Below are 17542 nucleotides of genomic sequence, written 5' to 3'. Positions count from 1 at the left end.
TCTGGCGTAGAAGGTGCTGCAGGAGCACAAAGGAGAGAGGCAGAATGCTGCAAGCAGGCAGAGGGAGCAGAGGATCTCCCCTGTCAATGAGAACTTTGGGCAGGTCATTTTACCACAGTGAGACTCAGATTTAGCACCTGTAAAAGAAAAGGTATAGACTAAGGTATCTCCAAGTTGTGACACTCCAGGAATCTTTTAAAGGAAGTCGGAACTGCCATAGATCATAGCCACTAGTTTCCCTTTTGTCTTTAAATTCCTTACTGATTTAAAAAAAAAAAAAAAAGACATTACATAATGATAAAGGGTGCAATTCAACAAGAAGACCTAGCTGTCCTAAAGATATATGCACCTAGTGTTAGAGCATCCAAATTCATAAAACAAGTTCTCAGAGACTTATGAAGTAACTTAGATAATCACAATAATAGTGGGAGACTTAACACCACACTGATAGTATTAGACAGATCATCAAGGCAGAAAACCAACAAATATATTCTGTACCTAAACTTAACACTTGACCCAAAGGACCTAAGAGACATCTACAGGACACTCCACCCAACAACAACAGAATATACACTCTTCTCATGTGCACATGACACATACTCTAACATTGACTGCACATTCAACCATAAAGCACTTCTCAGCAAATTCAAATTAAAAAACAACAACAACAACAACAACAAAAATTGAAGTCATACTAACTGTGATCTTGGACTATAGCACAATAAAAATGGAAATCAATGATAAGAAGATTGCTCAAAACCACATGATTACAAGGAACTTAAGCAACCTACTCCTGGCCGGGCACAGTGGCTCACACCTGTAATCCCAGCGCTTTGGGAGGCTGAGGAGGGTGGATCACCTGAGGTCAGGAGTTCAAGACCAGCCTGGCCAACATGGTGAAATCTCGTCTCTACTAAAAATACAAAAATTAACCTGGTGTGGTAGAGCCTGTAATCCCAGCTACTCAGGAGGCTGAGGCAGGGGAATCGCTTGAACCCAGGAGGTGGAGGTTGCAGTGAGCTGAGATCGTGCCACTGCATTCCAGGCTGGGTGACAGAGTGGAATTTTGTCTCAAAAAAAAAAAAAAAAAAAAAAAAAAAAAAGATCTGCTCCTGAATGACTTTTGGGTAAGCAATGAGATTCAGGCAGAAATCAAAAAAATTACTTGAAATTAATGAAAACAAAGACACAACATATCAGAATCTCTGGAACACAGCTAAAGCAGTGGTAAGAGAAAAGCTTACAGTACTAAATGCTTTCATCAAAATGTCAGAAAGATCTCAACTTACTGAACTATTACAACATCACACTTATGGGAACTAGAAAAAAGAAAGCACAAACCAACCCCAAAGCTAACAGAAAAAATTTGCTTTTAAATTACCAGCACTCATAAGAACTCACTCACTATCCTGAGGACAGCATCAAGGAGATGATGCTAAACCATTCATGAGAAACCACCTCCACAATCCAATCACCTCCCACCAGGCCACACCTCCAACATTGAGGATTACAATTGAACATGAGATTTGAGTGGAGACACAGATCCAAATCATATCAGAAGGTAATGAAGAGACCTTCAGAGATAGGTCATTTTTCAGATAGCAGGCCTGAATGGGGTGCCTGTAGGTAGGGAAAGGGAATCAAAGTATGACAGGCTCCTTAAAGCCCACTTTCAAATTGATCCAGCTTGAAATGGCAGGCAGATACAGGAAGATGCACAAATTTTGACTCCCCACAATTTGGAAAAAGAATAATTAACGGGATCAGACTTTCCTGAGAATGAAGTTCTTGACTACATTTATCTTAGTTTCTATATACCTGGTGCCTGATATAATACTTGGCTCATGATTGATGAGCGTGAAGGAGGTCTTGAATTATTCTTGGATAAAAACATAAACTTTCCTCTAGGCCAGAATGAATCATATGTAATTGACATTGTCCCTCCTAAATCTCCCAAAACCTGTTTAATATAGTATGCAGTCATTGCTGCTTCCAGTGGTGCCCTTTATTTAAATGCATAGAACTTTATATTCAGTAACAAACTTAAAAAGGCAATCAGGTTCTCAGAACTAAAAATCAAGACGTAGTATTGACCCATGATTTGACAATGGAATGAAATTTTTATAATATAATAATAGTTATTATTTTGAATATAAAGAAGTAGAGTGTATGGGTACAAAGGTGTGGTACCTTTTCTCGCCCATCATAAGGGTCACAGCTGGCACTTCTGTCATAAAAGACAGGAGAGAAACATAGTAAATTTACTTAACCAAAGTTTTGTGTGACACAGGAACCTTCAGAAATGAAGACCCAAAGACCTAGAGAAAACTGTCTGCTTTTATGCTTAGTTTCAACGAAGAATGGACAACCATGCAGCAATGTGATTGACAAAAGGATCTGATCTGATGGTAATAGACTGAGAAACCCAGCAAGGCCTGTACGTTCAGATTCTTCTTGGGCTCTCTGCATAGCATTCCTTCCTCCTAGGTATAGGGCAGAACCCCTGTGGAATGAGGGTCTTAAAGGGAGAAGGGAGAGAGTGACCTTGCTAGGTTTTATGTCTTGCTTTGGGGGAGAGGAGTTCTAGTATCTATGACCCGCCTTGGAGGAGAGGAATTCTGATTTCTACGACTCACTTTAGGGGAGGTGGAGGGATGGGAAAATGGAGGGCAGGAGAAAGTCAGAGAGAGACTTTGTTTCTGAGGCTGCTTCTGGGCCTTCCAATCTCCTTTTGTTTAATGTACTCAGCATGCCAAAGTGTCATACTTTGGAGTATCATTTTCTGAGCCCCAGAAAGAGAAAAGCTAAAATGGCTCATAATCCCACCAAGCAGATGTGAAAGGTTTACACATTCAAGTTGAGGGGATTTGAACAGTGGAAATGGTTCAAACACAAAAGTAAAAGCTTCCTTTCACATCTCTGTTACTTATATCAAATATTATTTTGTATAATTGTTAATAGGATAAAACGGTTAAAATAGAGACTGCTCAGGATAATCTGTGGGCCATAGTCAGTCAAAATTCGTAAGTTCAGTCATGCACAGTCACTATTCAAGAGTGGTCAAAGCACAGTCCAAGGAATTTACAGCTTCAGGATAATTCTCATTCAAAAAGTAAACTGAATAATGTAACATTCCTATAAACTGAATTGAGCTTTAATTATGTTTAACTATGTTATCATCTACTCTAAATATCATGAAGTCTCAGCTGGTAAGTCTTCAGACTGGTACCACCGTCTCCCTCCCTGCACCCAGCCACACACACATACACTCACATCTCTGCAGCTGGCCCGGGGGAAGCTCTACTTCCTCCTGTTCTCTATATAATGACTTTACTGGAGCCACTTTCACTTTCCCTGGTGATATTAGGGAAGTTAGGACAATAAAACCATCTCCTTGTGATCATAGGGTTGTGTAAGTATCCCAGATTTCATCTGGACACTTTGTATTATAAATGAGACACTTGAGGCCCTGAGAGGTTATGTAACTATCTCTTTACAGTCACCCAGCTAGTTAGTTAGAACCTTGCCTTGACCTAACCCTGACTACCAGCCCAGTGCTCTTTCTATCAGATCACACTAGAAAAACATTCAGCTGTTTCTGTTAACACAGTATACCCATGCTTGCTGGAAATAGTGCAGACCGACAGCTACATTACTTTTCTAATAGCTAATGCAGTTTCTCGTGAAAGCATATTCCTCTCTCTAAAAGTAAATTAAATAGCATAATCTTTCCATAAACTGGATTTAGTAACATATTCTCTATGATAAACAACATTCAAATTGGAATCACCTCCTCTGTCATGTGAAATTGAAGTTTATTTTTGATGTGTTATCTGTTGATGACGATTGACTATAAATGTAGGACCATTTAGTAAGCAAATAAACCACTCAGTTAGGAAGTAACATAATACACAACAATTTTATGAATCTCTTTTCATCTTGCCTTTCCACTGGTTTGGGAGAATTAAAGAGGACATTGAAAATACATTAGGTAAATTGTGATATTAACAATGCCATTTAAATTGTTGCCAAGATTTGTGAAAACACAAAGAATAAAACACACCTTGGGACTGCAAATAAAAGTCTAAGAAGATGGTTTTCCAACAGGGCTTCCAAGTGCATAAACATCTAAAGGGTTAGCAGGGGGAGTGTTGTTGTAGGTATTTTGGCCAGACCCCTACACAGTCAGAGCAGCTCCATTTGGGGTGTCTGCATTTTGTGTTTGAATCCTATAGGTTTCATCTGAAGAAAGGGCTCCAAGGCAGGCAAGTAGGCAGGCAGGAAGAAGTGAAAAAAGAAAGGAAAAGATTGAAAAGCTGTGTCTTTATTTTTGCCTTTCAGGTAGAAAAGCATACTATTTGTCTAACTTCAGCCCAGTCCTCATCTTTATTTCATTGTAGTAGCATAAACATTTTCAAACTGATTTGGACAAGCACTACTAGATATTAAACATCTATCAAGTGACCATAATTAAATAACATATTACTGATAAAGTTATAGACAGACACATATTAATGGAAGAGAATATGAATCTGTGAATCAAGTCAAAATACAGGTGAGTATTTAGTCAATATTAAAAGAGGATTTTAGGCTGGGTGTGGTGGCTCACACCTGTAATCCCCGCACTTTGGGAGGCTAAGGCAGGAAGATCACCTGAGGGCAGGAGTTTGAGACCAGCCTGGCCAACATGGTGAAACCCTGTCTCTACTAACAATACAAAACTTATCTGGGAGTGGTGACATGCACCTGTAATCCCAACCATTCAGGAGGCCGAGGCACGAGAATTGTTTGAACCTGGGAGGCAGAGGTTGCAGTGAGCCAAGATCGTGCTACTGTGCTCTAGCTTGGGTGGCAGACTGGGTCACTGTTTCAAAAAAAAAAAAAATTTTCATAATGTTGAAACAATTGACTAAATCATGGGGTAGGGTGCACAATTAGATATCTATTAATTATTATATACACACACACTGACAGAGAGAGATAATAAGGAATTGACTCGCACAATTATGGAGGCTAAAAAGTTTCAAGATCTGCGGTTGGCATGCTGAAGACCTATGAAAGGCAGTGGTGCAGTTTCAGTCCAAAGGCCAGTGGATCCAGGAAAAGTTGATGTTTCAGTTGGAGTCCAAAGGCAGGATAAACCAATGTCCCAGCCATAATGCAATCAAGTAAAAGGAAATTCCCTCTCATGTAAGGGAGGTTCAGACTTTTTGTCCTTTTCAGGCCCTCCACTGATTGGATGAGGCCTACTCACATTAGGAAGGACAACCTGTTTTACTCATTCTACAGATTCAAATGTTAATCTCATCCAAAACACCCTCACATACATACTAAGATAATCTTTGACCAAATATTTGGGCACTTTGTGATCTGTCAAGCTGACATGTAAAATTAACCATCATGACTGTCAACATGAATTTCAGGTTAATTAAAGATTTGAAAGTAAAAAGGAAAGTAAAACACAAAGGAATTAATCTAGATGAATATTCCTCTATTTCTTGGTATTCTCAGGCCTCTTAAGTTTAGATATATACAAAATACTATAAAGAATAATATTAAGAAATTTAGTTACATAAACATTGAACTATAGGAATAATTTACACCTTTTAATTTGCTTTATTGGTATTCAAACGTTTTAGAGTCAAGGAATTCTGGAGAAGAAAGTATTACATTCAGCTTCTAGCAATTATTTTTTCAGCTTTTCTGTCAAGCATGAGCCAACCAACTCCAATCCCTTATTCCTGATATTCTAAAATGACTGGATTGGGAAGGAGGTATGTAGGGTATCAAAAGAGTCATTCCTGCTTTTAAGGTGAATGATCAACTCCTTAGCTATGTTGATGTGAACAAAAAGAACAGTATCAAACATTCTAGAACTTGTCCTAACCTAAGCTTATGTGTGATTCCTTTCATTTTCATGTTCCCTGCAACATATGGTATGTAATTATTTCCTAATCAGTACATAAATTTTAAGTTCATCCTAAAGTCTACAAATTCTTGCCAGAAAACAAATCTATAAACAAGGCGTTATGCAGCATGTAAACTGAGTTATAAAGTTGTGGGCGGGCTTAATGACAGGCCTGCTATAACCACTTGCTCCTAATGCCTGAACATAATTTGTATGGTATCTTAAACTGAGTGACCATTTTTGCAAGCAAATGACGAAATTTTGAACTTGATCCATAGAAATTTATTTTATGGAGCATTTATATACAGTGATATAATTTGCAATGTGCTTTAATGGCCATTCTAGTAGCCATATAAACTGCCATCAAAATTTGCAAAAATTGCACCTAATTTGAGTGGCATTCCTCTTCATTTTAGATGTTATTACTTCATGAGAAAAGAAAACATTTTTTCTCTTTCTTTTTTCTTCTTTTTGCTCTTTTGGTATTTGATCAAGCAGCACTATTCCTAGTAGATCTGCCACAGACGGCTATGCAAATTAAGACATGAGTCACACAGATACGATATAAATGGCACCTTAGTCTAAACTTATGCAAAGTACTGTCTTCAAAACTGATTATGGCAACCAGCCCTCTTCATCAACAATACATTGTGTAATGTGAGAAGCTTTAATCCAAATTTCTCCTCAGTGTCTATTTGCAGAAGGGAGGGACTATTTGGTGGTGTGCTGGAGCCAACTCAAACTGGCTTGTGCCAAACGTGCACCTCTTTTCCCAGCTTTATGTTCCATGATATTTTGTGAATAGCTTCTGATAGACCGTGGAAGATATATATGCGCCATGGAAATTTGCAATTGCTACAAATTAAGGCTTTTAAAATGTTTCCTCCCTGACTGCTGATTATTAAACACTTACCAGCAGACCCCTGGACTCTGTAATGGAGGCCTGGACAAACACCTCCTGGTCCCTCCCATGTGTCTATTTTTGCCAATGTTATAGTGGGCAGAACCACTAGGTGGGAGAAGCCTCACTCTTAATGACTACATGGAACAAACCTTCTGCCCCAGTGACCTGCACTGGCTGTGACCTGAATAAGATATAAACCATTATTATATTTAGCCATAAAAGCTTGGAGATTACATTATAGCAATTAGCATCCTTGGACTAATGCAGTCAGTTAGCAATAACACTGATAATGGAACTTTGGAAAAAACTGTCTAAAGTAATTCATGTCTAAAATAATAAGGATTTTTCTATTATGAGAAGTGTCTAGACTCAATGCCTCAGAAGAGCAAGATAATTTTACATTGAATATAACTAAATCAAATATATAAATCTTGGTTATCCCTATCAAGCCTTCTTGATGACTCTCAGGATGTCATTAAGCAGAGTCTTTAAGTATGTAAGACAGTGTTGATCTCCTATCCCAAAGCTAACTCTTACTTTTCCCTCTCCTAGAAAAAAATGCAACAGGAATTCAGCACAAGTTTACAATAGAAGAGTAATATTCAAATGAAATTTAAAATATGATGAAAATTAGCACCTGTTATTTTGAATCAAAATCACAGGTACATTTTTGGAATAACACACCATCGTTGCTTGTTGAATGTTTCCCTTTTATCTCAAAAAAGATTTTAAAAAATATCATCCATAAAATGATTTAATTTTAATAGAATAAGCAATTTTATTCAATAAAATGTTTCTGTGGCATAAACTCTGATATGCAATTGTCTTTAAATATATAATTCATAAGTGTTTAAAGGCAATTAAACCTCAAAGAACTGCTCCCCTAGGAGCACAAGGAGAACAAGAGAAATTCAAATATATTCAACCACTACTTTCTGACACTTTCAAATTACATTCTTTTATTTGCATTTAGTACATTTCCTTGTGGCTCATGTAACTGTATTTATTTTATTTTAAGAACACTTTTTTTTTTTATTTTAGAAGTGTTTTAAATTTACAGAAAAGTGGCAACGTTTGTACAAAGTATTTATATATAGCCCTACACAGTTTCCCCTATTGTTATTGTTCTAGGCCACCAGGACCCCTTTGTCACAAGTAAGAAATCAACATTAGTACATTACTATTAACTTAACAGTTTATTCAGATGTCATCATACTATTAACAGTGTATTCAGATGTCATCAATTTTTTCCTCAATGATATTTTTTATGGTCCAGGTTCTCATCCAGGGTACCAGGTTACATTGAGTCAATATCTCCCTAGCCTCCTCTGATCTGTGAGAGTTTCTCAGAAACAACAAGTTTTCTTGTTATTGACGACCTGACAGTTTTAAGGAGCACTGATCAAAGTTTTTGCAGAATGGCACTCAATTTAGGTTTGATCAATATCTTTCTCATAGCTATCCTGGAGTCATGAGTTTTGGGAGAAAGAACACGAAATGAAGTGCCATTCTCAGTATAGCATGTCAAGAATGTGCACTATCAATATGACTTATTGCTGATTATAACTTTGATCACCTTGATGACACAGTATTTGCCAGGTCTCACTACTGTGATTTTACCCTATGACCTAGCTCTTCCCACGTTCTACTCTTTGAAAGCAAGTTAGATTCTCCTCACTCGGGGGGCAGAGCAAGATGGCCGAATAGGAACAGCTCCAGTCTCCAACTCCCAGCGCAAGCGACACAGAAGACCGGTGATTTCTGCATTTTCAACTGAGGTACTGGGTTCATCTCATGGGGAGTGCCGGACGATCGGTGCTGGTCAGCTGCTGCAGCCCGACCAGTGAGAGCTGAAGCAGGGCGAGGCATTGCCTCACCTGGGAAGCGCAAGGGGGAAGGGAATCCCTTTTCCTAGCCAGGGGAACTGAGACACACAACACCTGGAAAATCGGGTAACTCCCACCCCAATACTGCGCTTTAAGCAAACAGGCACACCAGGAGATCATAACCCACACCTGGCCGGGAGGGTCCCACACCCACGGAGCCTCCCTCATTGCTAGCACAGCAGTCTGTGATCTACCGGCAAGGCAGCAGCGAGGCTGGGGAAGGGGCGCCCGCCATTGCTGAGGCTTAAGTAGGTAAACAAAGCTGCTGGGAAGCTCGAACTGGGTGGAGCTCACAGCAGCTCAAGGAAACCTGCCTGTCTCTGTAGACTCCACCTCTGGGGACAGGGAAATAACAAACACAGCCGAAACCTCTGCAGACGCAAACGACTCTGTCTGACAGCTTTGAAGAGAGCAGTGGATCTCCCAACACGGAGGTTGAGATCTGAGAAGGGACAGACTCCCTGCTCAAGTGTGTCCCTGACCCCTGAGTAGCCTAACTGGGAGACATCCCCCACTAGGGGCAGTCTGACACCCCACACCTCACAGGGTGGAGTACACCCCTGAGAGGAAGCTTCCAAAGCAAGAATCAGACAGGTACACTCGCTGTTCAGAAATATTCTATCTTCTGCAGCGTCTGCTGCTGATACCCAGGCAAACAGGGTCTGGAGTGGACCTCAAGCAATCTCCAACAGACCTACAGCTGAGGGTCCTGATGTTAGAAGGAAAACTATCAAACAGGAAGGACACCTACACCAAAACCCCATCAGTACATCACCATCATCAAAGACCAGAGGCAGATAAAACCACAAAGATGGGGAAAAAGCAGGGCAGAAAAGCTGGAAATTCAAAAAATAAGAGCGCATCTCCCCCGGCAAAGGAGCACAGCTCATCGCCAGCAACGGATCAAAGCTGGACAGAGAATGACTTTGACGAGATGAGAGAAGAAGGCTTCAGTCCATCAAATTTTTCAGAGCTAAAGGAGGAATTATATACCCAGGGCAAAGAAACTAAAAATCTTGAAAAAAAAGTGGAAGAATTGATGGCTAGAGTAATTAATGCAGAGAAGGTCATAAACGAAATGAAAGAGATGAAAACCATGACACGAGAAATACGTGACAAATGCACAAGCTTCAGTAACCGACTCAATCAACTGGAAGACAGAGTATCTGCGATTGAGGATCAAATGAATGAAATGAAGCGAGAAGAGAAACCAAAAGAAAAAAGAAGAAAAAGAAATGAACAAAGCCTGCAAGAAGTATGGGATTATGTAAAAAGACCAAATCTACGTCTGCTTGGGGTGCCTGAAAATGAGGGGGAAAATGGAACGAAGTTGGAAAACACTCTTCAGGATATCATCCAGGAGAACTTCCCCAACCTAGTAGTGCAGGCCAACATTCAAATCCAGGAAATACAGAGAACGCCACAAAGATACTCCTCGAGAAGAGCAACTCCAAGACACATAATTGCCAGATTCACCAAAGTTGAAATGAAGGAAAAAATCTTAAGGGCAGCCAGAGAGAAAGGTCGGGTTACCCACAAAGGGAAGCCCATCAGACTAACAGCAGATCTCTCGGCAGAAACTCTCCAAGCCAGAAGAGAGTGGGGGCCAATATTCAACATTCTTAAAGAAAAGAATTTTAAACCCAGAATTTCATATCCAGCCAAACTAAGTTTCATAAGTGAAGGAGAAATAAAATCCTTTACAGATAAGCAAATGCTTAGAGATTTTGTCACCACTAGGCCTGCCTTACAAGAGACCCTGAAGGAAGCACTAAACATGGAAAGGAACAACCAGTACCAGCCATTGCAAAAACATGCCAAAATGTAAACACCATCGAGGCTAGGAAGAAACTGCATCAACTAACAAGCAAAATAACCAGTTAATATCATAATGGCAGGATCAAGTTCACACATAACAATCTTAACCTTAAATGTAAATGGACTAAATGCTCCAATTAAAAGACACAGACTGGCAAACTGGATAAAGAGTCAAGACCCATCAGTCTGCTGTATTCAGGAGACCCATCTCACACGCAGAGACATACATAGGCTCAAAATAAAGGGATGGAGGAAGATTTACCAAGCAAATGGAGAACAAAAAAAAAGCGGGGGTTGCAATACTAGTCTCTGATAAAACAGACTTTAAACCATCAAAGATCAAAAGAGACAAAGAAGGCCATTACATCATGGTAAAGGGATCAATTCAACAGGAAGAGCTAACTATCCTAAATACATATGCACCCAATACAGGAGCACCCAGATTCATAAAGCAAGTCCTTAGAGACTTACAAAGAGACTTAGACTCCCATACAATAATAATGGGAGACTTCAACACTCCACTGTCAACATTAGACAGATCAACGAGACAGAAAGTTAACAAGGATATCCAGGAATTGAACTCATCTCTGCAGCAAGCAGACCTAATAGACATCTATAGAACTCTCCACCCCAAATCAACAGAATATACATTCTTCTCAGCACCACATCGTACTTACTCCAAAATCGACCACGTAATTGGAAGTAAAGCACTCCTCAGCAAATGTACAAGAACAGAAATTATAACAAACTGTCTCTCAGACCACAGTGCAATCAAACTAGAACTCAGGACTAAGAAACTCAATCAAAACCGCTCAACTACATGGAAACTGAACAACCTGCTCCTGAATGACTACTGGGTACCTAACGAAATGAAGGCAGAAATAAAGATGTTCTTGGAAACCAATGAGAACAAATACAACATACCAGAATCTCTGGGACACATTTAAAGCAGTGTGTAGAGGGAAATTTATAGCACTAAATGCCCACAAGAGAAAGGAGGAAAGATCTAAAATTGACACTCTAACATCGCAATTAAAAGAACTAGAGAAGCAAGAGCAAACACATTCGAAAGCTAGCGGAAGGCAAGAAATAACTAAGATCAGAGCAGAACTGAAGGAGATAGAGACACAAAAAACTCTCCAAAAAATCAATGAATCCAGGAGTTGGTTTTTTGAAAAGATCAACAAAATTGACAGACCACTAGCAAGACTAATAAAGAAGAAAAGAGAGAAGAATCAAATCGACGCAATTAAAAATGATAAAGGGGATATCACCACCGACCCCACAGAAATACTAACTACCATCAGAGAATACTATAAACACCTCTATGCAAATAAACTGGAAAATCTAGAAGAAATGGATAATTTCCTGGACACTTACACTCCTCCAAGACTAAACCAGGAAGAAGTTGAATCCCTGAATAGACCAATAGCAGGCTCTGAAATTGAGGCAATAATTAATAGCCTACCAACCAAAAAAAGTCCAGGACCAGATGGATTCACAGCTGAATTCTACCAGAGGTACAAGGAGGAGTTGGTACCATTCCTTCTGAAACTATTCCAATCAATAGAAAAAGAGGGAATCCTCCCTAACTCATTTTATGAGGCCAACATCATCCTGATACCAAAGCCTGGCAGAGACACAACAAAAAAAGAGAATTTTAGACCAATATCCCTGATGAACATCGATGCAAAAATCCTCACTAAAATACTGGCAAACCGGATTCAGCAACACATCAAAAAGCTTATCCACCATGATCAAGTGGGCTTCATCCCTGGGATGCAAGGCTGGTTCAACATTCGCAAATCAATAAACATAATCCAGCATATAAACAGAACCAAAGACAAGAACCACATGATTATCTCAATAGATGCAGAAAAGGCTTTTGACAAAATTCAACAGCCCTTCATGCTAAAAACGCTCAATAAATTCGGTATTGATGGAACGTACCTCAAAATAATAAGAGCTATTTATGACAAACCCACAGCCAATATCATACTGAATGGGCAAAAACTGGAAAAATTCCCTTTGAAAACTGGCACAAGACAGGGATGCCCTCTCTCACCACTCCTATTCAACATAGTGTTGGAAGTTCTGGCTAGGGCAATTAGGCAAGAGAAAGAAATCAAGGGTATTCAGTTAGGAAAAGAAGAAGTCAAATTGTCCCTCTTTGCAGATGACATGATTGTATATTTAGAAAACCCCATTGTCTCAGCCCAAAATCTCCTTAAGCTGATAAGCAACTTCAGCAAAGTCTCAGGATACAAAATTAATGTGCAAAAATCACAAGCATTCTTATCCACCAGTAACAGACAAACAGAGAGCCAAATCATGAATGAACTTCCATTCACAATTGCTTCAAAGAGAATAAAATACCTAGGAATCCAACTTACAAGGGATGTAAAGGACCTCTTCAACGAGAACTACAAACCACTGCTCAGTGAAATAAAAGAGGACACAAACAAATGGAAGAACATACCATGCTCATGGATAGGAAGAATCAATATAGTGAAAATGGCCATACTGCCCAAGGTTATTTATAGATTCAATGTCATCCCCATCAAGCTACCAATGAGTTTCTTCACAGAATTGGAAAAAACTGCTTTAAAGTTCATATGGAACCAAAAAAGAGCCCGCATCTCCAAGACAATCCTAAGTCAAAAGAACAAAGCTGCAGGCATCACGCTACCTGACTTCAAACTATACTACAAGGCTACAGTAACCAAAACAGCATGGTACTGGTACCAAAACAGAGATATAGACCAATGGAACAGAACAGAGTCCTCAGAAATAATACCACACATCTACAGCCATCAGATCTTTGACAAACCTGAGAGGGACAAGAAATGGGGAAAGGATTCCCTATTTAATAAATGGTGCTGGGAAAATTGGCTAGCCATAAGTAGAAAGCTGAAACTGGATCCTTTCCTTACACCTTATACGAAAATTAATTCAAGATGGATTAGAGACTTAAATGTTAGACCTAAAACCATAAAAATCCTAGAGGAAAACCTAGGTAGTACCATTCAGGACATAGGCATGGGCAAAGACTTCATGTCTAAAACACCAAAAGCAATGGCAGCAAAAGCCGAAATTGACCAATGGGATCTCATTAAACTAAAGAGCTTCTGCACAGCAAAAGAAACTACCATCAGAGTGAACAAGCAACCTACAGAATGGGAGAACATTTTTGCAATCTACTCATCTGACAAAGGGCTAATATCCAGAACCTACAAAGAACTCAAACAAATTTACAAGAAAAAAACAAACAACCCCATCAAAAAGTGGGCAAAGGATATGAACAGACATTTCTCAAAAGAAGACATTCATACAGCCAACAGACACATGAAAAAATGCTCATCATCACTGGCCATCAGAGAAATGCAAATCAAAACCACAATGAGATACCATCTCACACCAGTTAGAATGGCGATCATTAAAAAATCAGGAAACAACAGGTGCTGGAGAGGATGTGGAGAAATAGGAACACTTTTACACTGTTGGTGGGATTGTAAACTAGTTCAACCATTATGGAAAACAGTATGGCGATTCCTCAAGGATCTAGAACTAGATGTACCATATGACCCAGCCATCCCATTACTGGGTATATGCCCAAAGGATTATAAATTATGCTGCTATAAAGACACATGCACACGTATGTTTATTGCAGCACTATTCACAATAGCAAAGACTTGGAATCAACCCAAATGTCCATCAGTGACAGATTGGATTAAGAAAATGTGGCACATATACACCATGGAATACTATGCAGCCATCAAAAAGGATGAGTTCATGTCCTTTGTAGGGACATGGATGCAGCTGGAAACCATCATTCTTAGCAAACTATCACAAGAACAGAAAACCAAACACCGCATGTTCTCACTCATAGGTGGGAACTGAACAATGAGATCACTTGGACTCAGGAAGGGGAACATCACACACCAGGGCCTGTCATGGGGAGGGGGGTGGGGGGAGGGATTGCATTGGGAGTTATACCTGATGTAAATGATGAGTTGATGGGTGCAGCACACCAACATGGCACAAGTATACATATGTAACAAACCTGCACGTTATGCACATGTACCCTACAACTTAAAGTATAATAATAATAAATAAATTAAAAAAAAAAAAAAGAAAAGAAAGCAAGTTAGTAAGTGCAGCCCACACTCAATGGGGGCTGAAGAGAGGGGTAAGAAGAGGTGAAGAGGAACTAAGCTCTACTTCCTGATAAATTATTATACATAAATTATTTGGAATTCATTTGTAAAGAAGATTAATCTCTTCTCTCTCATTTATGTATATATCCAATCATTTTTATAGCATCGTGGACTCATGGCTATTTATTTTGTGCTTTAAATTATAGCCCAATACACTCACTTTGTTGCTAAAATCATTCCAGCTTTGGCCATTGGGAGTACAATAATCCCTCAATATCCACAAGGAATTGGTTCTAGAACCACTGCAGATACCAAAATCTATGAATGCTAAAATCCCTTATATAAAATGGTGTGGCATTTCTATATAACTTACACACATTATCCCATATAATCTAAATCACCTTTAGATATTATAATACCTACTACAATGTAAATGATATGTAAGTAGTTGTTATATTGCATTGTTTAGGGAATAATGACCAACAAAAGTTCTATATACATGTTCAGTACAGATGAAACTATCCCTTTTTCTCCTGAAAATTTTTGATCCATGGTTTATGGAATCCATGGATGTGGAACCCATAGATACAGAAAGCTAATTGTACTCACTTTACTTTTCAAATGTACATTTCTATTAATGAATACTTTTGAAGGCTAGAAATGTCCCAATGTTTCGCTTTGAGAAGTAACAAAAAAATGGAAAATTTTTGCTTTATTGGAAATGCAACTTATGGCGTCATCAGGACCAAGAGATAAAACCAGGGTAATTTATTTTTTAGCTTTATGTTTCCATAATTAATAAGCAGAGTCAAATGAACCCTTGGCTATTTTATCTGTGATAATTATTCAAATTGGGACAAAGTTATAATAAAACTTCTGGGGATATGTTGCACATTTTTCTAGAATTATTTATTCAAAGTAGTAGATTAAAACTGTATTTTATGGCACTAAGAATAAAATGCAACAAAATTGGGGTGGGAAGTAGGCATAATATTTAAATGGAAAGGCATCATTTTTCAAAGTGTTTTTCCGCACTGCAAGTCACATCCTATTAGTGGATCATAAAACCCAAATTTAGTGGATCTCAATCAGCAATTATTTTTCAAAAAAATTTTAATAAGTTAGGATACAAAATATCAAAGTACATGTATAGGTCACACACACATAGATATGGATATATGGAAATACGTATCTATCTCTAGATGAATAGATAGAGATTCATTTTAAGGAACTGGCTCATGTGACTATAGAGGCTGGCAAGTCCAAAACTTGCAGGATAGACCACAGACATGGGGAAGAGTTGATGTCATAGTCTTCTGGCCAAATTTCTTCTTGCCCGAGGACAATTTCATAGACAGAAATAAGAATGGCTGTCATTTTTTTTTGAGTGACTCCAATCATTGGCATTATATGTAGACTGTTTCATATTCTTATAACAACTCTGCAGATCAGGAATTACTATTTCCTAAATCAGAAACTGATACTCAAAGAAGCTGGGCACCTTGCCTGGAATAAACAGCCAGTAAACTACAGGAATTTGAACCTAAGCCTCTGTCTTGGTTCAGAGCACATTTCTTTACTGTATATCATGAATAGAAAATAAGGCCTGATGCCTGTGCCAACTCCAGTCCATTTTGTTGATAAGCAATGTTTGCACTTCTGTCTCTGAGAAGAGAGCCATGCCGTGGAGGAGAATGAGGCATGCACCTTTGAAATCTGGACTCCACATTATATTGTGTTTCAAAAATGAACTGTGAGATGCAATTTATCCAAGGTCATTGTTACAATGATAAGGAGAGAATTTAAAATTCACCAATTTTTGGCACTGACTATGAAATTGCACTGTTTATTTCTTTCAGGATCTCATTAGCGTTTCATGTAAGTCATCTAGTTGGATGTGGACAGACAAGATTGAGAAATATAACCTTGTCTGGTGAAAGACAAGGGAGATAAAATGACATTTTTGTGTGTTTTTCAAATCCATCACAATGTCTTTGGCACAACCCCTTCTTTATACACAGTGGTTAAATCTAATGCTTTCTTTGGACTCTGTGCTTCAAGGCCAACTTACAAAAAATTATTTTAGTAGTTCAGAAAAATAATAACACCTGTGCATGGGATCTGAGACACACTCACCTTATCTCAGATCCAATTCCACAGTAAGTTACTGGGATATTTCTTTCAAGCCCTATGAGACTTTTTTCCTCTCTTTGTTACAGCATAAGAATTAATAATTATTTCATCCTGCATATCTCCTCCTAAGATGGCTTATAAATACGAGAGAACCATAGTAGTTTCCCAGGAAAAGGGGGTTACCTGCAGCCACACTTTTGTATCATTTTCTTCTTCATTTCTATTCTGCGCTGTGAAAGAGTTTGTCGTTTTCTTGTCTACAAAATGTGGGATTCACACTGCATGTTCTCTGTGATAAACACAGAATGTTTTAGGCAAATTCATTCACTTCCTGAAATCTATGAAGGGAAAGGTTTTAAACACAAACTTATAGTCCATGTAATGCATTATTTTTATTGATATAGCAATAGCCAAGCAGAGAATGTTGGTTGAATTGTTCAAAGATCCCCAAATTTTCAAATATAGGTCATTGTAGTGGCTGCTTGCACACTTTGAGAGTTTAACAATTTTGGCATCTCAGGTGATCACTATAGAAAGCACTTTTATATAAACTACTGATTATTTTATTTCTTCATCTACACTGATTGATGATATGAAAATATTATTAAAGTTAAAGTCATTATCACTTGGGAATCTTACCTTACTATTTTCCATTTCATTTTCTTTAGAAAATCTTACAGAAAAAAAAAAAAAGTTTCAATGAACAACGAAGAAAAAATGTGGATGCCAATTAAGT

The sequence above is a fragment of the Macaca nemestrina genome, chromosome 12 (assembly GCF_043159975.1).
Source record: "Macaca nemestrina isolate mMacNem1 chromosome 12, mMacNem.hap1, whole genome shotgun sequence".
Taxonomy (NCBI): domain Eukaryota; kingdom Metazoa; phylum Chordata; class Mammalia; order Primates; family Cercopithecidae; genus Macaca; species Macaca nemestrina.
This window is presented reverse-complemented; position numbering follows the sequence as displayed.